The sequence below is a fragment of the Epinephelus fuscoguttatus genome, linkage group LG5 (assembly GCF_011397635.1).
Source record: "Epinephelus fuscoguttatus linkage group LG5, E.fuscoguttatus.final_Chr_v1".
NCBI classification, from domain to species: domain Eukaryota; kingdom Metazoa; phylum Chordata; class Actinopteri; order Perciformes; family Serranidae; genus Epinephelus; species Epinephelus fuscoguttatus.
In genome coordinates, this window is record NC_064756.1 from 27,962,944 (window position 1) to 27,989,830 (window position 26,887).

The window sequence follows — 26,887 nt, forward strand, 5'->3', positions numbered from 1 at the left end:
TGTATTAAACTGTGGGACCTTGAACTAATGACTAAGGAGAAATCTGGACCCCGTGGCTGGACCAGTTGGGAACCACTGTGCTAATGCTTAGTCTGCTGTGGACATTTAATCTTGTGAAATGATATGGAGCAAAGTAATATTGTGGACAAAACTGAGACACTATTTACATTCATTCAATCATTAATTCATTCACTTTCCATAACTTATCCTGGTACAGGGTCAGGGGTGGTGTTGGTGCCTATCCCAGCTGACTTTAGGCGAGAGGCAGGGTACACCCTGCACAAGCTGCCAGACTATCACAGGGCTACACTACAGCTAATTGTAGCGTATATATCACCGATAAACACTATTTACACTACTGGACCAGGTCTAGGTTCTAATGGAGTGGGGTAACAAACAGTGGCGGCTCCTGCCAAATTTCTCAGGGGGGGAATTGTTGTGATGATGGCTGAGGTGACCCGTTCAATGGGTAAATTTGAATTAATTTGGCTCTACAATGACTGAACAATCCAATGTGATCATCAACAGACTAATTTTCATCAGTTTGCCCACACAAATACCTTTGAATGTGAACAGAGACCTGTTTTACCATTAATCAAATAAAACTGAGTGAGGTATTCACTGAGTCATTGTCAGTCTTAATCAGAAAACATTTTATTATAGCTAAGTGGAAATTCATTTTGTGTTCTGATTAAAGAAATAAATGCAGGCATACCCTACAATGCACATCACATTGTATCACTGCTCTTTGGGGGGGGGGGGGGGGCATGTTCCCCTCAATGTATATGGTGACTATGGCCCTGTCAGCATGCATAATTAGGCTACAGTTGTCTGGGTGCGCAAAGGTGAAGTGGCTGGTCTTGTCATACCTGGTCTTGACTACCGACAAGTATCCGACATAGCTGCAGTTCCACTGTTTCATGTGATGAGTGGCTTCTCACCAACGGTCGCAGAGAAAATCCATAGAGAGGAACGAACAGGTGTGAATTTGGGCGCACTATGTGTCGTTTCTTTTTAACCTATATGGTTAAATCGGAAAAATGAGTTTCCGACCGTCAAGTAATATTTCAGTGGAAACGGTTGACGACGAGTTTTTTAAATATTTTGAGTGATAAAATACAACACATCTTCTTTGTAATGTCCATGACGTCTCCACATTACCACCTAAATGCTCATGAACACACAATGAAGTAAGAACGACTTCCCCACATGGAAAATCGGACCATCTGAGGAGCACATGAATGATACTTGGTGGTTTATGTATGACGAAAACACATTGGGGCAAGCCCTCCCAGAACCCACAGAGATTGCATTGGAGTTCCTGCATTTAGGAAAAAAAAGCATTTTACATGGAAGTCTATGAGAGTGAATCGGGGCGATTTCCAGCCAGGCTGATATCGCCCCAAAGGGCCGGAACGTGACTTCATACTGCATCTGATTGGATATTTAGAGGCAGGACGAGCTGTTTCAAGTGAAAATTATCAGAATAATTAATAATGATGATGATAATCATACATTTATTATCATCTTTCTTTTATTTTGTGGCTCGAGGAGGGGCGGAGCCCTATCGCCCTCTATTGGCCAGTCGCCCCTGGTAACAAATACAATTGAGCCAGAGACCAGATGATTTAAATGCAAAAGCCAGCACTTTGCTGGAAGTAAATAAAACTAAAAACATTCACAGATAACATTTGAATCAGTCAATAACCTGCAGGTACCAAAAATAAGTTTCTGTCACTTTCACCTCTTTTTCCTCACCTCAGTTTTTTCCTTGGTTAGAAATAATTTAGTTCAGGCAACCCACCCTGGTTAGATGGTTTATTTAGTTTAGATAGTTTAGTTATGTTAGACCGGTCTGTAACTATCTTATTTAAGGTTAATTTATTTTGGTTCAATTATCCTCCTGAGTTAACTCTTTTTTTTCTCTTCTCACAGTTAAGAGAATAATTACACCTTTCTAAATCAAAATGAAGTGTAATGCTTATACAACAAAGACAATTATGAAAAACAAAATACAAAATGCAACACTTCAATTCAGAGTTCAAAGTTCAGTTTCTGTGTACCTCAATTCAGAGTTCAGTTTCTATGTGCTCCAGATCAGTTCAGTTTCAAAAGAAGAAACGTAATCCAAAGCTGTGTTCGAAACCGCATACTACATACTACATACTACATAATATATACTGCCATACTACATACTCAATCAACAGACAGTATGCAGACCGTTTACACTGTAGCATACTACATGATAACCCACAATGCATTTCGCTCCTGCCCGAGCCGAAATCAGCCGGCCTTGAGCTGATTTCGCATAAGCTCTAAACTCTGTAAATATATAACTTTAGCAACATTTGAAACATTTTTAGGTGAGAAAGTAGCTGTTTAGATCCACAACGTATTGAAAATCTGACCAAATACCAACTGTTTACAATTTTGTTCAGACGATTTCAGAGATTTCGGCGCTACTCAAGCTAGCCATAGTGAGCAACGCACTTCCGGTTATTTTCACAAAATAAAACACCCGTTGCCCTTTCTTATACAGAAAACCATAACGATAAAATTTGTGCTTTTACTTTGAAAACGGGAGGCGAACCTACCCTTGATGTAGCTAGCTTGAAACCACCGTTTTGACCAATCTCATCCCGTTAATGGAATTTGACCGTTCAAAATGCCTCACCGGAGAGTCTTGTCAGCTCTGAGACGAAGATCGGCCCGCCGTCTTCGGTACATCATGCTCGCAATCGACTTGGGATTGTTCTCAGATGTAAGTTTCCTTTTTAATCAACTATAAATCTAATCATAATATACAATGCAATATAACATACCTCACAGCCTGAAAATTGGAGGGAAAAATGTACATCATTGAACAACAAAGTCATTGTGAATTGAATGATTTCATAAAGTTTCATAAGTTATAATATACAGTAGTAATAAATATAAATAAATAAATAACTTCTTCTTCTTTTTTCTTTTGTCCTGTTCGCGGCAAGGAAGTGATGATTGATGACGTCACGTTACATTGCATCTTGGGTAATTTGAGTGTGAGTAGTAAGCTGATGATGTATACTCAACATTTCTGGCGAATCTAGTATGCATCCGGGAACTTCTCGCATACTCAAAATCGCATACTGCGCAGTGTAAACACACTACATACTCAAAGAGTTAGTATGAGCAGTAGGTAAGTATGCGGTTTCGAACAGACCCCAATACTCCTACCGCTCTGGCAGTGAGTTTACCAAAAGTCCATCCTCGAGCAGCGGATCCTCTGACTAGCACGATGAAGATGAACTCTTGTGTTTAGAAACAAAGTCTGCGTGTCTGGCTCGCCATCTTGTGTCCTGGGCGTGTGTGTAGTATCCGCGCACACACACACTCCACAGAAGAAACTTCTCTTCAAGTTCAAACTTCAAACAGGAACAATAACACACAAAAAAACCTGACCTCTAATATAATTCGAATCAATAAAGTTTTACAATGACTGTGCATCGTAACGTGGCAACGACGGGGGCGGCATCTTTCATCTCGCATCTCCATCTTTTAAACATAATTAAGCAATATCACACGAGAGGGAGTGATGTTGTACTGTGATATCGTCACGGCTGTGATTCGGTCATAGGCCGAAGACAATCACAGCCGTGATGATATCACAGTACAACATCACGAGCTCGAGTGTGATATTGCTTTTATACAACAGTTCAACAGTTAAATAAGCAAGGCTGATTAAGAAATGTTGAAAAATTAGGACAAAATAAATAATTTAAGCATTTTATTTGTCTTCCGCCAACAAAAATAGTTCCCTCAGGACTCCGCTGTCACTGTTGCTATGTAACGCAGACATGGTGCGCCAGGCACTTACTTTTTATACACATTTATCTGCACGTTTCCATTAATTGTGCAGCCGGTGAAATAAGTCTGTGGTGACTGCATGGTGGACTGTCGCTTCACAGGCACAGCCGACTCTGCCTTCTGATCTGACAGTATGTTGCTTTTCTCCAAGTCATTGAGCTCCGCTGATGAAACACTGACAAACCTGGATGTGTGCTCAGATGGATTCAGCTTCTCCTCTCCCTCATCTTCCTCTGATGACCATTCATAGTTCAGTTCAAAACTTATTTTAGGAAATAAATCCATATTTTTGGCTGTTTGACAGTGGATGAATTAATTAGCCTACAACGCAACTGCTGAGCTAACTGACACTAACTGTCAGTTTTGATTTGATTGTTGATTGCAATCAGCTGTGAGGTGGAGTGATACATACACAGTGAAATAACCGTGATGTTGTACTCCAATATCATCACGGTTTTACTGTCTCTCGACCAATCAGATTGCAGGGCCGGAACTAACTGTTGTATAATAAAACTTCACGTCTCCTCCTAACGACTGCCATCGGACTCTATAAGTGTCCCTCTTTACATGAAATACAAAACCCTCACATTCATGTATCTATTTAAAGAGAACTGTAATGAAGTCAACAATGAATAAGTTGTTGTAGTGGCATTGGAAAACAATAAAAAATGTTAATGAAAAAAAAGAAAAAAACAACTGTTTTCAATTAACAACACAACATGCAAATGGTTCCCTTAATAAACCGAAAATATTAGCAGCTTAACAGCTTGTGTTAATAGCTTTCTCCACACAGTTGCAACGTGAAATGGTATTACAATAAAATAAGTTGAAACTCACCAAAACCATTGTGGTTTGATTAACTTAGATATGGCTCTTGTGAATCACCAACCACGTAGTTATTGTTTTTCAGGTCTTAAATCACTCTCTGGAAAAATATTCATTAGTTCGTTTTTCCGCTATTCTCATCTGCTCTCAGGTCCGTTCTGCCAAAGATACTGGATTATTTACTTATCCACCGTTTTTGGTTCTGCATGTATGCTGTGTCATACCAGGGTCTTGTCTTAAGGCAAAGGACCATGAATCTCTTAAAGGGACAGTACCATTAAAGCATTTTATACAGGCCTATTTTTAAGCATTCCCATGAAATTATTATCACACCGTTTTTTAATGACTCTTATTCAATCAAATGTGACATTTTAACTGTTTTAACTTATTTATGCATTTAATGAATTGTTTGTATTCATTCATATTTTACTGTGGGTTACATAATGTTAAAAAGTTATCTTTTCACTCAAGTTTAAAGGAAAACTACGTAGTTGATAAACAAATGACAATGTTGAGGGTGAAGTATTTCTTTAATGTAGCATCTAATCCCCTGTGCCCTTTTTGTGCTGGATAGGTATAAATGTGTCTTCCTGTCTCCTTGTACAACTCTTGTCTCCTAGAAATTAGGTTTCCAAGTACCAACTGGTTCGTCTCTCATGGACATTAAAAATTTAGTTATATAAACTCTTTATTTGCAATATGTCTCTTGTGCTTGCTTGAACCCTGACAAACACACGAGCACATATTCTGAGTTGTTCAATAAATGACACGGTGCTTCAGATGAAAAACTTCTTGGAGGTTTCTACAAAGTCTCTCTAAACGTCTTGGAGGAGAAAAAACCCTCGCCAGCCCCTTAAAACAAATACGGAGAACCACCAGCCTCAAAACATCAACTATTAAACATATTTGAAGGTATGTACTTAAAAGTGAAATACCCATAACACCTCACTGCCCTGCGTGGTCTTGAACTACACAATCAAAGGGAGCTTTTACACCAAAACAGAGTTAACTGGGGGACAACTTTCAAGTGCTTGACGGTAATCTTAAATTCTGTTTCTCCCCCACACTCCAACAACATTTTTTCCTGAGAAAAATGACATTTTAGACTAAAGCCTTTCATTCAACCTTCTGAGCAGATAAGGAACTGAGCATTTCCTGTCCTTTACTTGCAAATAAAAGACAACCTTATCATCTCTGCCCTTATATTACTGTTAACTCACTGTCAGTACATTGAATTCAGAATGTGGATTTTTCATTCCCAAGGCTTTTTACATTCAAACTGATTAGGAAATAATTACTGTGAATGAAAGCTCTGTTAATAGATAAATTAAGATGAATGCTTCAACTTTAAAATTTACGGGACATGGAAATGACTGAATTGAAAGTGAATTTACCTAGTTTTTTTTGTTTTTTCCTGAAGCTACACTGGCTGCCAGGGTTTTAGTTCCATGCACTCTGGCACATTTATCTCTGCATGTATTATTGATATACTTTGGAGATAATGTTACAACAAGGTCTTCAGGATCCATCCAGCTCAGATGGATAGCTGTTTTTTCGGAACTCCTCTTGGTGCATTGACAGTTGTAAACATATGTATACTGCTGGCTTGCCTGAGCCGGCCATCTATAATGGATATGGAGTCGTGTGGGGTGGAACAAGTCACCTCTGGTGAGATGCTGGGACTCTATAAAATGTTAAAATAGGCCTCTTCAAATATGCTCAGCATTTCTATGAATAATATCCAGAGCTTAGAGTATGAAAATGTCAATCGCTCTCTGTCAGGCCTTTAGAGATTTTAGAGTGCAATGAGAAAATATGTCTTTCTTAAATGTATGTCACTTTGGAGCTCTTCTCCATTTTGGTGTGCTGCAGTCAGTCAGTATTTAATAACCTGGACTAAATCTTCCCCAAAACTTCGAGAGGTACAGTGTGCCATTGATTAGAATACAACATTGATACCATTTATATATTTCATACGAGCTGTATATTTCTCCAAGGTTTGGGAAAGAGCAGTTTCCTGAAACTTCTGCCTTCTATGAATAATAATGCGCTGAGAAGTTTAAATTGGGTTTTAAGACGTTCCACAGCACATAAGACGGTTTTCCTTGAGCTCCCCTTGTTGCTGTTTGTGCTTGTGATTGCTCTGTTTGAACCCGTTTTGATCTCACTGAGGCAGTTGACACCATGTACCAGGTCATCCTGCTTGAAAGGCTCGGAAAAAGGGTTTATGTCACAGTTACTGCCCTTCAAACGGCTCAGACCATAACTTGCTGATGGATCATTCTCCTGCTGCTGGAGGTGTAGTGCATCATCTCGACTGTATTTGACATTTGGTGTTTCCCGTGAGTTGATCTTAGCTCCTTCCTTGAGTGAATAACTTTTTATAAGCACAAGAGCTTTCAATCAATCTTTGCAATAAACTTCTGACTGCAATTTAATTATTCAGAGGAGGTGTTGTGTCAATACACGCTGAAAGCCAGCACCAAATGTTCAATAACTGTGGAACAGTAGGATTAATCTGTTGAACTACAGCAAATGAATAAAAGTGAGCTGCCTCCAACCCCTGACTATATCTTCTATTTTTGAGGCCACACTGATATCCACTGTATTTAAATCTCTGCTCTGCAGCTCACTTATCTCTGCATGGTAATAATATTGGATGATCCAATGCGGTCACAGCATTTGCAAACAGGATATCTATTTCTCCAGCAAACACCCACTACTGGAGTTAAAGCCTTTAAAATCACTGATAACATGCTTAAAAACATCTGCAATGAAAAAAGAGGTTCATATCCAGCCCATAATGAAATTATTAGGTCTGAATCCTCTGTCAAATTACACCAGCAGACTCACCTTAATGATTGGCTTGCAGATATAAAGTGATATTGCCAAACTTTCTGCAAGTTAATGATAATGAATCTAGGATAGCTGAATTCCACCCACTCTACTCTATTAATCTCATTTAAAAAAGCATCTGCAGCCTTTCTGGAAATTCTTGTTAGCTCTGTACATCAGAATCCTTTTTTTTTTTTTACTCAGATCTTTTTCCTGAGATCAAGATGCAAGAACTGTTTCGTCTCACTTCCTCCAGTGAGAAGTACCGATAAAATACAGTCTCTACTAACCTTGAGAAAGTTACCCATGCTCTTATTTCATCTCAGTTTCATCACCATGACTCTTAACACCAGTTGGATATGTGAAGTCTGGCCAGCCAGAATCATTTTACCCTTGATTAGGTGTTTTTGTTGTAAAGCTCTCTTAGTATTGCGGCTTCCAAATAAGTTAAAAAATAGACGGTATGATGGGAGATATGATGCACTCACTGTCTTTGGTTTAGTTTTACTCACTGTTTGATGATCCAGGTGCTTCGGTTGGTTTTAGAGTTGACTGATTTGCTGGATGTATGGAGAGACATACAAAGTTCATCAGTATCAAACGAATTCATCAAACGATAAAAACTAAGATTCACAAAAAACACGGTGGTTACAGAATCCTGTGGCGTCTTCTACGCTCCACACTCAATTCAGCACACCTGCCTTTAATTAAAGGTTCCCGAGATATCAGGAGAGGTGGCACATTAGACTGACTCAAGAAATAATAGGAAACTAGGACTTGCTAGAAATGACTCTAACACTTAGTTTTGCTACTGATACCAAAATCTGACCTTTCCGATCAATGCTCTTCGACTGTGAAACTCAGTGAAGAGTTTGTCTTGTAAAAACTATCAACAGATTTTAAAATACCTCTAAAAATGCCCTTTTTTAACACAGGCTGATGTACACAATTAGGCTTTGTCTTTTGTAACCTTTAAAAAAAAAACCCTGCCTTTTTATTGATTAACTAATAACTTCTTCATCACTGACTAATTTTGACGATTTTAATGACTTGATTTTCTTAATGATTCTTTTGTATTCATCATGCCATATTAGGGCTCAGCTGTGGCTCAGGAGGTAGACTTTTTTTGGAAACAATGGTATTCATTATTAAAAGGAAATTTCGGTTTATTTCGACCCGTCTCCTATCGTCCTAAATTTGTTTCAAGTCACTAGTGACATACAAATAATAGTTAGCATGTTAGCCGTTAGCCTAGATACAGCCGTAGCGTCAGACCTGTTAAAACTTAATTGAACGGGCATCCTTTCCAGTGCAAAGTTAGTCCACTAAACAAGCTTTTTCTCCAAAACGACCACCTCATATCGTTAGGATAAATGTCAGAGAACATATAGAAAACGACATGTAAACATGGTGTCTTACCTTACTGGTGTGGTGCCATGTTTGTTGTTTACCATTTAGCTAAGGCTGCAACCGGTCCCATTCCTTGCAACAGAGATATTCCTCTTCTGTGGGCACTGGGGTGCAGCATTCACAGGTAACGTTACACCACCGATCTCCAGAGCTACGCAGCCTTCCAGCAGCCATTCCTCCTCTGTCGTCCTCCACCTGTTGCGCCTCTCTCTCTCTCCTCCTCCGTTCTTCAATTTCACGAAGCTCTTCATCAGTGTATTCTGGCTCAAATAAATAAGGGCGGCCATCAAACTCTGCAAAATCAAATTCCTCCTCCACAAAGTCGAAGTCTGGCAAAAAGTCAGCCATTATTCTATAAATCTTTCATAAAATAAATGAATGAACCTTTCAGGCTACTGTCCGGTTCTGCCTTGCAGCTGCTGCAGCTTGTTCTCGCGATATTTCGGCCGTGCTTTGGGAAGCAGAGGTAAATGGTAAACACACCGTAAGGTAAGACGACAACTCTGAAGACCACCTAAATGTGGGATGTCAGTATATAGGCTTTCCACATCGAGAGTCGATGGCCGCCCTTATTTATTTGAGCCAGAATACACTGACAAAGAGCTTCGTGAAATTGAAGAATGGAGGAGGAGAGAGAGAGGCGCAACAGGTAGAGGACAACAGAGGAGGAATGGCTGCTGGAAGGCTGCGTAGCTCTGGAGATCGGTGGTGTAACGTTACCTGTAATTGCTGTACCCCAGTGCCCACAGAAGAGGAATATCTCTGTTGCAAGGAATGGGACCGGTTGCAGCCTTAGCTAAATGGTAAACAACAAACATGGCACCACACCAGTAAGGTAAGACACCATGTTTACATGTTGTTTTCTATATGTTCTCTGACATTTATCCTAACGATATGAGGCGGTCTTTGTGGAGAAAAAGCTTGTTTAGTGGACTAACTTTGCACTTGAAGGGTTTTAACAGGTCTGACGCTACGGCTGTATCTAGGCTAACGGCTAACATGCTAACTATTATTTGTATGTCACTAGTGACTTGAAACAAATTTAGGACGATAGGAGACGGGTTGAAATAAACCGAAATTTCCCTTAAATTAACTTTCTGTTATTTAAACTGCACATTATTTGCTTAGTCTATAAAATGTCCACAAGCCACAGTTTCACAGAGCCATTGCTGACTTCTTTAAATGTCTTTTTTTGTCCAGCAGCCTCAAACCCAGAAATTCAATCACAATAATACAAACAGAGAAAAGCAGTATGCCCTGACATTTGAAAAGCTGATTTTCTTTCTTGATAAATGATTTTTGATTATATTATCAAAACTGTTGATGACTCACTTACTTCAATACACATTTCGGCACAAGTGCAGAACATTATTATGTATCACCTTGCTTTTAAACAGCCTCAGTTAAATTGTAGCTTTTTCTAGGTTTAAAGAAAATTGTTAAAGTGATGTTAAAAGCAAAGTTAATGAAATTTATGCATATTAAACAGAAGTTTGGCCCTGAATCATATGTTGCTTATCTCGAGGAGATGTCACAGCTGAGAGCTGGTATTCTTCCTCTGGAGTTGGCAGATATTCAGAAGGAAAACAGATTGTGTGAGTTGTGCAATTTCAGAGAAGTAAAGTCCCATTTTATTTTGTACTGTGCAAATTATAATTACTTAAGAAATGTTTATTTTTCAGGGAATAGCTCAATCAAATCCTGAAATATTCTGATGTTCAGATTATCAAAACTAGGAGTATTTATTCAATTTTGAGTGTGCTGACTTTTTCTCAAAACCTTGAAGAACAAGGCAAGATGGACTATTTATAAAGTCTTATTTTTCCTTTAGGCGTGTCATGATACACCAGTATTGATGATAACTATGATATTTCATGATGTTACACTTACAGTTTACATCCATGTCTGTCCAGAGTCATATGAAACAGACAGCTGATGATGCCTCACATATGGATGTTGCTGGAAAGAAGCTACAAATTCTAAAACATGAATGTTTGACATGCTGCTGTTTTAGTTATGGTGTTTAGTAATGGCCAGAAAAGTGTTTTTCCACAACATTATGAGGTCACAGTGAAGTTGACCTTTAACCTTTTGGATACAAAATATCATCATGTCATCATTTTATCCAATTTGACATCTGTGTGTAATTTTGTCATAATAACCACATGAATTCTTAAGTTATGGCCAAAAATGTGTTCTGTGAGGTCACAGTGACCTTGACCTTTCATCGCCGAATTCTAATCAGTTCATCCTTCTGCCAAATTTGAAGAAATACCCTCAAGCTGTTCTTGAGATACCACATCTCCAAGAAAGCGACGGACAAGGTCACAGAGACCTTAACCCTTGAACTTCAACTACCAAATTCTAATCAGTTCATACTTGACTCCAAGTGGATGTTTGTGCCAAGTTTGAAGAAATTCCCTCAAGGCCTTCATAAGGTATACCGTTCACGAGAATAAGATGGATGCAAGGTCACAGTGACCTTGACCTTTGACCACCAAAATCACTATCCATTAAGTGGAACTGCTCTTTCTGTGAGTTTTTGTACAGCTATGGTTACAGACTCACTCTCCAACTCCACTACACTTGAGTCAAATTCAATTACAAAAAAAAAAAAAAGATAAGGCTCAACGTAGAGTTTTGCTTTGTTTCCCCAAAATTTCTATAGATATCATGATAATATTTTTACCTTTAACTTTTTTGGCCATGATAATTGTGTAGTGAAAATTGGGTACCATGCCAGCCCTGTTATAGCGTAAATGTTTTTGTCAGTGACGTAGACAAGGACAGTTTGAAAACCTTATTTTTGGACTTTATTAAAGTATGGTTTGAAATCTGTCTGGATCTGGGTTATATGAGTTTGCGGTGTCTTGCAAGTAAATACTGGCTGGATATAGTTACCTTACTAATCATGAGGCTACTAGGCCTACATTTCTTTCCTTTAGTTAACACTCATATATTAGATATGATCAATATATCCTTATTAACAGGCTATGTACCACAGTCTTTTAAGGTAGCTGTAATTAAGCCTCTACTAAAAAAGCCCACCCTGGATCCAGAGGTGTTAGCCAACTATAGACCAATATCTAATCTTCCCTTTATGTCAAAGATCCTTGAGAAAGTAGTCGCAGACCAGCTGTGTGTTTTTCTCCATGATAATAATTTATTTGAGGAATTTCAGTCAGGATTTAGAGTGCATCATAGCACTGAGACAGCACTAGTTAAAATTACAAATGACCTTCTGATTGCTTCAGACAAAGGACTTGTCTCTGCGCTTGTTTTATTAGATCTTAGTGCGGCGTTTGACACAATTGACCATCAAATTCTATTGCAGAGACTGGATCACTTAATTGGCCTAAAAGGTTCTGCACTGAGCTGGTTTAAATCTTATTTATCTGATTGTTTTCAGTTTGTTGCCGTTCATAATGAATCATCCTTATGTACCAAAGTTTGTTTTGGAGTTCCGCAAGGTTCTGTGCTCGGACCAATCCTATTTACTCTATATATGCTTCCTTTAGGTAACATTAGAAATCACTCTATAAATTTCCATTGTTATGCGGATGATACTCAGTTGTATTTATCGATGAAGCCAGAAGAAAGTAATCAATTAACTAAACTCCATAACTGCCTTAAAGACATAAAAACTTGGATGAGCACCAATTTCCTGATGTTAAATTCAGACAAAACTGAAGTTATTGTTCTTGGCCCCAAACAACTCAGAGACTCTTTATCTGATGACATAGTTTCTCTAGATGGCATTGCTCTGGCCTCTAGCACTACCGTAAGAAACCTCGGAGTAATACTTGATCAAGATTTGTCTTTTAATTCTCATTTAAAACAAACTTCACGGACTGCATTTTTTCATCTGCGTAATATTGCGAAAATTAGGCCTATCCTGACCCGAAAAGATGCAGAAAAATTGGTCCACGCTTTTGTTACCTCAAGGCTGGATTACTGTAACTCTCTATTATCAGGTAGCTCTAGTAAGTCCTTAAAAACTCTCCAGCTAATTCAGAATGCAGCAGCACATGTACTAACAGGAACTAAGAAACGAGATCATATTTGTCCTGTTTTAGCTTCTCTGCACTGGCTCCCTGTAAAATCCAGAATTGAATTTAAAATCCTACTGTTAACTTATAAAGCTCTAAATGGTCAAGCTCTGTCATATCTTAGAGAGCTCATAGTGCCATATTATCCCACCAGAACACTGCGTTCTGAGAACGCAGGGTTGCTCGTGGTCCCTAAAGTCTCCAAAAGTAGATCAGGAGCCAGAGCCTTCAGCTATCAGGCTCCTCTCCTGTGGAATCATCTTCCTGTTACGGTCCGGGAGGCAGACACCGTCTCCACATTTAAGACTAGACTTAAGACTTTCCTCTTTGATAAAGCTTATAGTTAGGGCTGGCTCAGGCTTGCCCTGTACCAGCCCTTAGTTAGGCTGACTTAGGCCCAGTCTGCCGGAGGACCCCCTATAATACACAGGGCACCTTCTCTCCTTCTCTCTCTCTCTCTCTCTCTCTCTCTCTCTCTCGTATTCTATTACTGCATCTTGCTAACTCGGCCATTCTGGATGTCACTAACTCAGCTTCTTCTCCGGAGCCTTTGTGCTCCACTGTCTCTCAGATTAACTCATATCGCAGCGGTGCCTGGACAGCGTGACGTTTGTGGTTGTGCTGCTGTCGTGGTCCTGCCAGATGCCTCCTGCTGCTGCTGCCATCATTAGTCATTAGTCATACTTCTACTGTTATTATACACATATGATTATTATCACACATGTATACTGCCAGATATTAATACATACTTTCAACATATTGTACCACAGTAGCCAGAACTATAACAATAATATTATTACTTTCAATAATGTTGTTGTAAGCTACTGTCATTACCTGCATCTCTCTCTCTCTCTCTCTCTCTCTCTCTCTCATTGTGTCATGCGGATTACTGTTAATTTATTATGCTGATCTGTTCTGTACGACATCTATTGCACGTCTGTCCGTCCTGGAAGAGGGATCCCTCCTCAGTTGCTCTTCCTGAGGTTTCTACCGTTTTTTTCCTCGTTAAAGGGGTGCTTTTGGGGAGTTTTTCCTTATCCGCTGTGAGGGTCCAAAGGACAGAGGGACGTCATATGCTGTAAAGTCCTGTGAGGCAAATTGTGATTTGTGATATTGGGCTTTATAAATAACATTGATTGAATTGATTGACATAACGCCAGGCTAGCAGAGAAGTAGACGCTGAGTGTTACAGACAGTGAGTGACTGTGAGACGGAGCCCAGTGATCAAACCCGTCCACTGGGAAATAGTCAGAAAGTAATGCCTTGGAGTGATGATGAAAAAAATATGTGGATGGTGCAGTGAACCATCTCGTAGGTGTCACCTGCTGTAATGGTATTCACTTGATTAATTGAAGTTAACATGTCTGATTCTTGAAGCTTAAACACTCGAGTTTGCTGTGCATATCTGATGAAAGGTCAGCTCCCTCCAATTTATTTGCCAAAAGGAGAAGACACAGGGGAACAAGCGGAGGCTCACCCTGATGCTGAAACCTGGTTCTGCTCTGTAAGCTGCCTGAGTCACGATGGCATGCATACCTGAATGTGGGCAACAGTGTGTGACTAATGATTAATGACTGTGACTCCAATCATAACGTGGTGACAACTTTTGTAGACAAATATTAAGTTAGTAAAGACGATGCCAATTCATATAAAGACTGGAAGTCAGTTCAATTTCAGTATGCAGTACTAAGGCATGGTAACTATGAGATGGTATTTAAAAAGAGAGAAGACCATTTCTCATATTGGATTCAAGAAAAAGAATTTCACAGTCAGGCAGAATCAAAGTGGGAAAGTGATTAGAAGAGTTATTGATCCATTTATTTGGGAAGCTTCTCCCTTAGAAGCGACTAGACTTGACCTCAATTTGTGTCTGTAAGTCCTTTGATGACTGCATGCGCTCAGAGAACGATTAAACCGACAACCGACATTAAAAAACTATTCCCCTGCTCGCAGTCTGCCGGTATAACGGTATACTTAGCGGCTGTAACTGTCAAATGCAAAATATGTGACTGACTAAATGACTTATACTGCGACACATTAGGTTTATAGTAGGAGGGGGATTTATTTTTTTGTTCCATTAGACATCATATTCCTGAGTCTCTCTCTCTCTCTCTCTCTCTCACTGAGCTGCTATAATGTTCCAGTTCTGATAAAAATGGTTTAATTTAAATGAAGTCAATTCCATTGCATTTCACTCCGTGCACTGTACAACATTTTTAAGCTTTAGAAGCTTAAAAACTGTAGAAGTTTTTGTTTAAACTTTAAAGTTGTAATCCCTAAGATTTCACTCCTGGTTGATCTTGTGACTCCAATGGTTACCGTAGTAACAGTAAGGGTGGTACAACACTACAGCAAACACTCACTGAGTGGTAATTTTGTCAGAAGTACAAGAGAACTGGTGTACAGTGCAGCCAAACAAACTCTCTCATTGTTTTAATAAAGAAGTCGGTCAATAATTGGAATTTTTCCATCAGGCCTTAAGCTACTGTAATTTCATTTCATGCTGCTCAGTGCGAGTTGTTTTTAACTCAGCAGCAGATAGCAGTCTGGTTACCTTCTTGTTCAATTACTCTCTGCAATATTTAAAACTGATCTGCTGTCAAAAATGTTGAAATGATCAATGTCTTGTTTAAAAGATGCATTTTGATGAAAGATCGATGACAAATATATTACCTGACCTGTGGCTTCTTTGTCATAAAAGCCATCATTATTTCACCAATTAATTTCTAATGTGAAGCAGCATCAGTAAGATGCTCTGTTTGCAGCGGACGTTGAGGCTTTACTTTTGCGTCATGCTGGGTTCACACTGAGCGTGAGGCACTGCAAAGCATGCTGATTTTTTATGAAGCGCTGCCTGCTTGCTTTTGGAGCCCATGGCCCATGGATTGGGCTGTCCACACTGGACATGGCGCCATGCCAAGTGCCCAGGCCATTTTGCTTTCTACAGTGATAGTTTCTCTGCTTGGTCTAAAACACACCAATAATCTAGTGTCAATGATATAAGGTGTATATTAAATTCAATATAAAAGATCTGACTATGATAAATGACAGCATATGCATCCCATACTTCCACATATTTTTCAGTTGTGTCTATAAAAAGAGCAAGAGACAAGCAGAGCCACACACACACACACACACACACACACACACACGCGCAATCACACCCACAAAGACAAAGTTCTACATAATTAGAATAGAGAAGAGGAGCAGAATCGCTTGCTGACTGCTATGGAGAATGTACTTCTGGTGTGAAAAGCCAGGCGACTGTGCCACAATTAACAAATCAAGGTGCCTCTGCATCCTGTGTGCACCCCACGTCAGAAGGGGAAGCTGTTAAAGGTTTAAGTTCCCCATCTATGCTCTCGTCAAAGCTGCCAGACTCCATTGAGAAAAACAGTCATTTTGGCTCGCTTAACACGGGAGTTGTTGGTCTACTGCTGCCTCGATCAGTTAGTTAGCCTGTGCTATTCTGTGACTTTGGTGAGTCCGAATTAACCCTTTTAAATGTCAAAGTCACACAATACCACAAACAAACTTACTGATCGAGGCAGGTGGTGGACCAGCAGCTCCTGGGTTTAGTGATGTTAAATCACATTTTTTCTCAATGAAGTCTGGCTTAGAAGAGAGCAGTACAACAGCTTCAGTTCCCTGCCAAAAAACACTGTCTGACGGCAAGATAAAGCGGTGAAAATATTCTAAATATAGCGTACACTTAACTTGGGTCTTTTTTTAGGTTGCTAAAACACATTTTGTTGCTGCCCCCTCCACAGAAGTACATTGCCTAGCTTCTGTGTCAAGACTACTGTCTGCTTCTCCAAACTGGTGGTGAACCGACTAACATCTACTGTCTGTAATACACTGACTATGGATAAGTACCTCATTCACCCCCACTTGAAAAGATCAAAACTATCCCTTCAAAGTCTGATGTTTTTTGACCCATCCACCCGCCCCCGACCTCGCCCCTACATGGACTTTCTTGCTCTATGACAACTTCACGTACCTCCTCCTTTGACCCCCGCCATAATTACTACAGCTGCTAGTGGGCCTTGTCACTTGAACATAAACAGATGTCGTTTTGGGTCACTTGCTGAAGCGAGTGATGCTGTCGTCCTTCCTGGGAGGACAGTCTGGCTGGATTACATGCATGCATTGTTTGCCGGTGAATCATTCGTGCATGTGGAGACAATTCCCAGCATATGAATGGCAGACTGAGACGCTAATAATAAATTCTACTACACAGAGAGGTAATTACTGCATGTGAACACAATGAGTGACTGTTTCTGACAAAAATACCCACCATAAATAGTATCAGAAACGGGGTTAGGCTTCATAAAAATCTCAAGGAGTATAGCCTGAGTAAAGACAAAATTTACCATCTTAAAATCTGCAGGGAGTGTCCCAGTCTGCAGTGACAACCTGACATCCTGCAAGGATTTATTGTCATATGCCATTTTCCAATGTCATGACCATACATCTGCAAAAATTGACTGAGCCCTCAAACGGTATAGACAGCTAGTCGTGGAGATGTGAGCATTAAAACCCAAAGACATGCTTTACAGAGAGGGCATTCAACCATCTTCCCTCTTCCCGGCAGTCACTACAGCAAACCCCACATCAGCATGAATGAAGGAACAGCAGTGTAGAAAAATGACATGCTGTGCTGTCTGGAGAGAGAGATGTCCTTCATGGGCTACAATACAGCAAATGGTGTTATTATCTATGACCACTGCATTCTGTTATTCCTCTCTCGCCTCTCGTCTTTGTTGTGCCAGCACCGTGATGAGGAAGGAGCCATATTTCACCTTGTTATTTACATATAGCTGTAATAATCCTTTGTGCTCCTTCCCCCTCACATTCATTTTGATATTCTACAGTATTTACGATTACGGGCTTTGCGGCGCATACACAATACAGGAGTGTAATGAATAAATTAAGCATCAGAGGGAAGGCAGAGTCCTACTCAGAGGTCAGATGTATTTTGCTGCCATTTTAAAACAGGCAGATCGCAGAGGGATACGGCAAGAGAACACGTCCAGTCAGACGCAAGTGAGCGGCTGTAAATGGGCAGCCATCGGGGAGCACCTGAATAATTTATAGCTCCTCTTGTTGTGCTGCACAATCAGGGGAGGTTTATTTCAAACAAAGGGAACATGATGTCTGTTATGAATTCCTGTTTTGCTTTGTCTCACCCTGTCATGTTTCTGCTCCACATTTTCATCTGTTTTAAATTTGTTTTATTTGATGTATCAAACCACTGACATGCAGTTGTAATTGATGCAGCTGTGCGTGCTTCTCGAGCCGTTTACAAAATAAAAATTTTTTTTTTTGTGCGTGGATCAGAGAGCAGAAATCTGCATTTCGGCATGCTCTTAATCTGGCAACTCTCATCCTCCTGCAGCATCCTGGGACGTCCCACTACGTCTGTCTCCAGAGATGCCAGGTCTTGCTGACACAATTCTTCAGAGAAACTCACAGCGTGAACCGTTAAACATGGCACTTTTCTGAGACATCATACTGAGAGGCTGTTTGCCTTTTCTCACTGAAACTCCAACAACACATTTATTATCTCTTCTGCAGTGGCTCCAACAAAACATTTAATTCCAACTGAAATTATCAGTGCTGGACCTGGCACATTCGGCGCCCTAGACAAGCCCTCTTATTGTTGCATGTGCTTGTACAATATGGCCTGTTCTCTTTCAGCTTTGATGTTTGCTTGTTGTACATCTAGTTTGTTTCTTTTAATGTAAAACACCAACCTGCCCTGGGACTGCAGATGATAATTAGCCTGTTGCCTAAATCTTTTACATTGTATTGATGTTGATCAAACAGTACTGTCTGCCATAAATAAATAAGTACAAGTACTTCTTAAATGTTATGTGTATTTAAACAATAAATAATAAATATGTTAGATGCATACAAAATCAGCTATAAAAACACACTTTGTTATATCAACATCTTTCTACCCAGAATTCACTGCAAAATATGACCTCTCACACGGCATGCCCCATTTGCCGGGAAAACACACTGAATATTTTAGTGTAAAGTATGTGACAAATGTGCAAATACATTTTCACAACAGCTGAAAAATGGTAAAGGTCAGCACAAATAATGAACATCCCCATAATTAATTTGCTAATTAGTTGCCATTTAAGAGACTGCATGTAGAAACAGTCGCTGAACTAGTCTTGAGCATGGCAAAAGAAACAACCAGTGCCAGACAGAATTTCACAACACTACAAATTCTTACTATGTTTTTTACAAACAATGACAAAAAAAGTAATATTATATAGTCCGCAGTGGATTTAAGTGTGTTGAAACATGAAGTACTGGACATGTAACTGAATATGTTACCGTTATGTTACTGAGTACATTATTCAGATATGAGCAGAGAATGAGCTTAGATCCAAAGCTGGGCTGATAAATCCTCCAGGTCGATATATCTGCTGATATTAGCAGATATCAGTGTCAAAAGTCATTTTGGAGGCCAGTGCCCATGTTGTATAAGCAGCACATGTACTTGTGCCCATTTGTGCATCCATGGGTGTATAGCTCTCTTGGTGAGGTGTGGTTAGACACGTTGTTATTTTGAGGTAGTAAAAAGTGATTACGCCATTGACCAAAAAACAAAAAACCCAAAACAACAACAACCAAAAAAAACAGATCTAACGCCTCATTTCCACTTACGTATGTGACTGGTGTCTGTAGATCCGTAAATATACGGATGATGCCTCTAGTGTCCAACGCAAGGAAGTGCGTTTCTTTACACATGGAACCTATAAACCTGAGAGAAACTATGGGAGAGCTGCTAATTCTGTCAGTTTTTCACCATCTAGTAGTTTGGAATATGTGCTTGGAACATTACTGGGTCAAAAACAGGACCAATATTGCTTGGGAACAAATAAATGAATATGTTGGCCTGCCAGGTATGCAGCATGTTTTGTGAAATATTTAATGTAAGAGGTATGAACAGCTGAATGAGTCATAATGACGATCTAACTGTATATAATGTACAACCATATTTTAGCAGAATAACATTACTCAGATTCAAAGTGTGTTTAAACTCAATAAACAAGTTCTTTTTAATTATACAAACTCACTTGACAATAAATTTAGGCAACTATTAGCTAGTTAGCTAATACAGTTAGCCTATTAGCAAGTTAGCAGCCTGTTGCTAAGCTAGCACACTGTCATATGATCTCTCCAAAATGCACTGCAAAAGTTCAATTTTTTTAAACCTACTCGAGGCAAATTCCCACTTGAAATATTATGGAGGGGAGGAGTTTCGCAGGAACATCGGGTGACACAGAGATTCCCATAGGAATGAATGGACTTCTGGATGTCTCCATACACATACGTAAGTGGAAACGGGGTGTTAAGTCAGTGCTGCAGTATCTTTCTGCTAATTAGAGGGCACATAATTAGGATAGTAAGATGCTCCTTAGGCAGGTTCACAATATGCGTTGTGCTATTTGCCATATCTGCCATGTAAATAGCAGTGCGCGAGGTGCAGGCACATCTGGATTTCTCCTGGTTGGGACATGACCCTCTGATTGGTTGAAGTCATTTTATGCTCATAACACATGCATGATTAATGAAGGGACTAAATACAACTCCTTTGCACATTACTGTGCACCCAGATTATGCACTGTTTAACTGGTAAACTTGGTTGCACACGCCCTACATGCACTTGTGCTATGCACTTTACACTGTGTGCTATAGATCCTTTAAATGGAGCCTGTATGTGTTGATGTTCATTGTTCTGACTGACATTTCCAAACCCCCCAAGCTGTCAGGAAGCCCTGTATATACCATTCTAACAATCTCTCTTTTATAACATGTTCAGGTTTATTACAATAACCCACTGCATGTCGTCTTGCCTGAGAGAGAGCTACCATGTTGTCAGTAAGGTTTCTAATTTTAGAGAACACCTCCCTCAGAGGTAGGCCAACTAAAATTGAGGAAAGGCAGACTGTAACAGAAGCAGAATCTGCCAGGGTGAGCTCTCTAGTTACAAAACTCAGCGGGAATTTCTGTGTCAGATTTTCACATGTCACATTACAACAAAAGAAGTCAGGCAAGAGAGAGAGAGGCAGTTGATCCTCTGATAATACAGATTGTTAAAGAAAGCTCGTCTTTGGAATGTAAATGTGTGTGGATAGCCTATAAATACTCTATATAATGATGCTATGTAAATATAAAGAGTGGTGATAAATTAGCATATTTATTTGATCTTTTATGTAAACACAGTTTCCACTTTTTGTACTAATTTAAATTGGGGGGAGAGAGATTTAGATTTCACTCTAGCTTTTAACAAAAATCCAAGAGGATTACATCCCATTTGCAGCTTGTCTTTGGGATCAGACAGCAATTTGCTGCTGTGTGAGATGGCAAGTCTTGCTGCACTGCACATGTGGGCAGTGTATGAGAGGAAAGTTTACTCACCTCTCCATCATAATCTGTTCTTCATCAAAGAGATCTATTTTCTGCCCCTTTTGTGCCTTTTCACTGGACTGCAAACTCTGACAAAGTGCCCGAGTCCGTGCTCTTTAATGATGATATACGAGAGTTATCCTGAGGATGTTGTCAGATCAGGGGATGTGCTGTGGGTGTAAACCTGGGTGGTGACACGCGGAGAGTAAATAAAAAATATGGTATTTTTCTGTAATCCGAATAGATTTTTTATCCTGTGATGGAGCGCTGCTCTCAAAATGCTGGAAAACAGCAGAAAAAAAATCTCAAGGTGCTTTAACTCTGCTAAATTGAACTTAACATTGAGTATTAACCATGTTTTCTTATGTGTTTACCTATAATTGGAGGTGTCGCGACTTAAGCCATTACCAGCAGAAGGTATAAAAACAGTTCAATAAACTGTTCAGCCGTTTAGTAACAAGCAATGTGTCCTCATAAGTTTGGACTTTCAGGCAGTTGTATATGATAAATATCTGTGATAAATCCAAAATGCAGTGGGATGCCGTAGAGCAAATTTTCCACAAACTGATTTTTGGTGCATTTTCAGACATCTACGCGGCTGCAGTAATGAAGATTAATTCCCGAATCCTCAGATACACACACTCCTAAAAATGGCTTCCATTGTGTGCGAAATCTAGCTGTTGTTCAGCTTGCATTGCTTTGACACACTGCGTTTTGCAACAGCCATTTCTCAAACTGACACAGAATAAAGAAGGGTTGCGGCCTACTCCTGTTTAATTATAGTGCCCTGAGAAAAGCAGCAGATGCCAACAAAAGACATCAAAACAGCTATTTGCATGAAGAGAGTCTAATTTCAAAATGAGTCGAAAATCTATACTTTGGTGTGCTGATATTTTTGGCGTGTTGGATGTGGTAAATCCAAGAATTTTTTACAAGATATTCGACTCATATCAGTTGGTTATGCTTCCTCCTGCTGTATGATAACATGAGAAAAACATAGTTAACTTTGCAACACACAAAAGGCTGCAGGCACTGAAATCATACACAGTTAATAAAGAGTAAGAAACCTGATACTCTCTCTATTTCACACTTTGATACAATAACGTTACCTCTGCATTGCAGCTCATAATCAATCATTTATTAAATATGTTGCTTAAGGCTGGTTAATTATTATTAAACATTATGGTATTGATTTAATTCTATATAGAAAACACTAGGTCGTTTAATAACCTGAGGTAATGCTTTATGAAGCCTTTGCCAAACTTAAGGGAAAAAGAACTGTTAAATAAGCATTTTAACAGCATCCCAAAGTATCAGCACTAATTAAATTACATGATATTTATTTATTTCCTCGCTTGTTTATTTTGGCTGCAATCTTAGCTCCCCATCAAATGCATTTGAACTTTTTGTTTACCGCGTCCATACCGATGCTGTCAGCAGGCGGTCTGAGACAGTGTCTGCGATTAAATCCGATAAAAGTTTAATTTATTTTGACTACTGAATTGACAACTTTGATTCTGTAAAAAAAAACAACAATCTGTTCATTTTACATCTCTGCAGTTTGAGCAGGAAGGAATCTAATCACAACGCTTGTCAACATGATTATCAGTGCATCTTTGAAGACTCACTTTTTTTCTCCCTGTGCACTTTTTTCCCCCAAATAAACAGCAGCAATGTCACAATTTAACAAATTTACTCTTACTGTTTTCTATCCCTGTCCTCCATAGGTCTAATTGCATTATTACTTAGACTTTTTTTTGAACTCTCACATGCAGTTTTCAAAAACCTGCGGTGTATGTTTGTGGTCACAAAGTGTCATTATGTTCACAACTGGTTTTCCTCATTAAAAAACTCCATAAAGCGGACACATTTGCACAAACAAGGATTCACCAAGACAATAACAAATGCACGAACCAGACTATAGAGACTGTATAAGAATTGTGCTGCGTTCTGCTCTGTGCAGTCTCTCCACATAAAACAGCTTTTTAGGAGGTAAACTAATTAAAGTATTGTCACTTGGACCTCACATGTAATGGGATGTCAGAGGTGTCACATTCATTTCCTGCACTCAGTTCCCAACCAAAAGAAACCACAATCACCTTCTCAAAGAATATGAGGATAATTAATAATCTCACGACCACATCATCAACAAGTGTTTAATTTCACATCACGCATTAAAATCCTCTGAGTGGCTAATGTGCTAAAAGCTTTAAAAAAGAAACTAATTTAATCTGTTTCAAAGAATCTTAAGAACTAACCTGACCCACCCTCACTCATAAAGATCTCCTCATTTCATTAGGGAATAAAAAGGTTTACGCACTCTTCGCGTAGTTCTAGGTGAAAAAAACATAAGGTTTTGTGATTGCTCATGCTCCGGATTATTAACTTTATATTTCTACCCAACTGCCAAATTACTGTAGCTGATCTAGCCGATTTTTGCTTCCCCAAGCAATGCTGAAGCCTGACACTCCCCTTGTGCAGAAAAGCCTCCTGCAGGACCGTCAGTTCAAAGCAAGAAAAAATCAATGTCCTCTCACGGTGCCACATTATGTAAACCCCAGCCATCTGAAAACGATCAGAATCAATAACTGCAACATTTAGTGGTCATGCCTGGCGTGTGGTGATGTCTTTCATACATACTTTAATATGGTATCTGTACAGTCCTGTGATTTTCTTTTACTTGTTTCTACTCCTGCACAGGCACATACACGTAATGTTGCATTAACAAAATTAATTCACAAACTTACTATTACAAAGCAGTGTTTATTATATGACAATAAAAATGTTGAAGCTTTAAGGAGCAATGTGTGGGATTTTGTGTCATCTAGTGTTGAGGATTCCAAATTGCAACCAGCTGAAACTTCTCCTATGTGCTAAGTGTGAACTCGCGGTTAGGATTCCTTCAGTGTTGATTGTTTGTTTAGGAGGTTATTACCAGGAGCCGAATTATCCTCAGAGGTCTCTTCCTCTCCAAAATGAATGAACCAAATGATTAAAACTGGTAAAAATGCTGAATAAAGTAGTTTCATGTTAAATCAGTGTTTTTCCTATGCTGTTTGGTTTGTCGCAGAGGGGCTGCTTACTACAGTGGCAGACACAAAAACACAAACGGCCTTATCTAGAGCCAGTGTTTCGTTTGTCTGCTCTTAGCTACTGGAGAAACATGGCAGCGCAGTGTGGCAGACTCAGCGGAAGAGGACCATCTCCCTTTATAGATGTAAAAGGCTCATTCTAAGGTAACAAAAACACAACAATTCTTCTTTTCAAGTGATTGTATACTAATGAAAACATACCTCATATAATGTATTTAATTTCTGCCAATTTATCCCCCTAAGTCCCCCACACTGGATCTTTAAAGTGCTTTACTGAAAAGGATGTTTAAAGGAACATCTTAAGGGAACTGTAAAGCAGAGAAGATCTTGAAACTTTAATGATTGTAATAAATTACTCTTGATGCGTTGGACCACAGATAAGATAGAACTGCTATCAGCAAGCGCAGCCCTACCTGGTGATTACTGTAAAACATGAGAAAACTAATTCAGCCAGGGTATATCAAGTTATATAACTCCTTTGTGTTCACATAATAAGTTTTGTTTTGGAGCCTGGGAAAGTTGACACACAATTACCGCTGTAGTGGCTTTTCATGACATTGATGAAGCTGTTAGTAAAGGGCTGGGAAAGCCACAACAAGTCAAATCTTTCACTTCCATCACAGACTCTGGACTTCTTACCGAATGGAGCACGAAAGAAGTTTTTCAGATAGTCAAAAATAAAATGAATAGGAAAACATAAGTGAAAAATACAGGTAACATAACAGTACAATGCTTGGATGTCTTTTTTTCCCCAGAGACAGTTATGAAAACATGTCATTAAGAATATGCTAAGCTGTTCTCCGAGAGGTGATAATTTGCTCTCATAAGACTTTTATATGAAAGTACAGCAGTTGAACAGCTGCCTTTATCCGTCTGCAAAGGAAGAGACCTAGAATTTGAAGTGCACAACAGCAACAGCACATTGTAGACATTCACCTGCGAGGGATCCTGTTTAATGCTTGATATGTCCTTGATGGTTGCTCCATAAATAATTGCTTCACCACTGGATTAGTGGTGCAGAGCGTCCCTTCCCTGAATAATTATTTACAGTATAAAGCAAATTCCCTTGAATATCTATGACCAACCACAAATTCCTGTGAGGAATATCAATGCTATGCCCGTTCATAAGTTCATCAAACCATCTATTGTATGTATTCTCAATCCGTGTTCACAGCAGCCCAGGGTGTTTTCTGCTGTTCATCAGAGGGGCTGTTTTCCCTATTGAGATAAGAAATTAAATCTGCAGGAGCCGAGGATGCTGGGTTTGCTGCAGGGTGGCGAAGCAGTAGCTCTGATAATGGAGCCGACTCCCATTGCGCAGGCTATGAGGCAAACAGCCGTGGCGCCAGCCCAACCCTGCCTATGCGCGGGGATAGCTAACAGTGTCACTCTGTAGAAGCTCCCTCTCTCACTCTCTCTCTCTCTCTGCATGTGAACATGTGGTTAAATCTGCATGTGACAGAGAGGGGAGGAAGAGAATGAGATGCTGAATATGTGGGAGGAAGAGGGAAGAAAATTGGTAAAACTGTAGGGTTTGCCTTTGTGTTTAATGGAGTGAGAATATGCATGCATGGTGAGTCAAACCTACTGACCCTGTGGAGAGAAAAAACAGTGATCGATAGACTCCGAGCTTCTCTACCCTCTATGCCTTCGCCTCGTCACTTTCTGCTCATGTTCAGTCTGGATGGCTTATGTGTGGTAGTAGGCCTATATTATGTAAATGTGAAGAGGGTTTTAATTTCAATTTGGGAACTCACCAGAATATTGTGTCGCTTTGGATGCTCCTCACAGGGTTCACTTCAAAGCAGTCTGCAGAGAGAAATAAACGGTCACACCTTAATGTGCAAGCACAAATAACATTGGGGGCCATACGGCACCAGTTGTAATAGTGTCAGAATCATAAAAAGGTTCAATTTATAGTTCAATCTTTGATTTCATCCCAGACTCAATACAAATGATTTGATATTTCTGAAGCAGTGGAACAATCATTTTGTGCCCAGAGCCTCTCTGCCAGAGGGAATTTAAAGGGGGAGAAATTGAAGCAGAAATATCATTTTACCTGCCTCCTTCTTTAAAGATGATTTCCTGCTTTACACGCATAACTAATATTTGTCTTTAGCCTGCATAATAATTAACCTTGGATTATACACTGGAGCTTTTCCATTACCTTTTGGTTAGTTCTTGCTTTCATATGTGTTTTTTTTTTTTTTTTTTTTTTTTGTGCAGCTATTAAATGCAACTAATGAATTCAATGAATACTGACTGCTGAGTCAGGAACATGTACCATCTGTAAGGTTTGTACTCTTTCCTTGTGCTGTCTAATAAGTAATGGACCCTTGTGTAACGCTGTGTCATTATAAAGTGGATTATTAGACTGACACTAATAAAAAATCGTATGCATTT

General features: G+C 39.5%; 1 protein-coding gene across 3 annotated transcripts in view; it reads right to left on the minus strand.

The window, feature by feature from the left end:
- lrfn1 (leucine rich repeat and fibronectin type III domain containing 1) overlaps positions 1 to 26,887 on the minus strand; it is a 154,054-nt gene that overhangs the window by 45,563 nt on the left and 81,604 nt on the right. Inside the window, exons 1-2 of one of the 3 annotated variants that reach the window (XM_049577238.1) lie at positions 8,923 to 9,054; positions 8,016 to 8,063 (exon numbers count right to left, since the gene is read on the minus strand). The exons of 1 other annotated variant lie outside the window; for it this stretch is intronic. The gene's annotated coding sequence lies outside the window, so the exon portion shown is untranslated. Of the gene's footprint in view, positions 1 to 8,015; positions 8,064 to 8,922; positions 9,055 to 26,241; positions 26,294 to 26,887 lie in introns of those variants that run through there. One more of the 3 variants, XM_049577236.1, reaches the window with a different exon arrangement.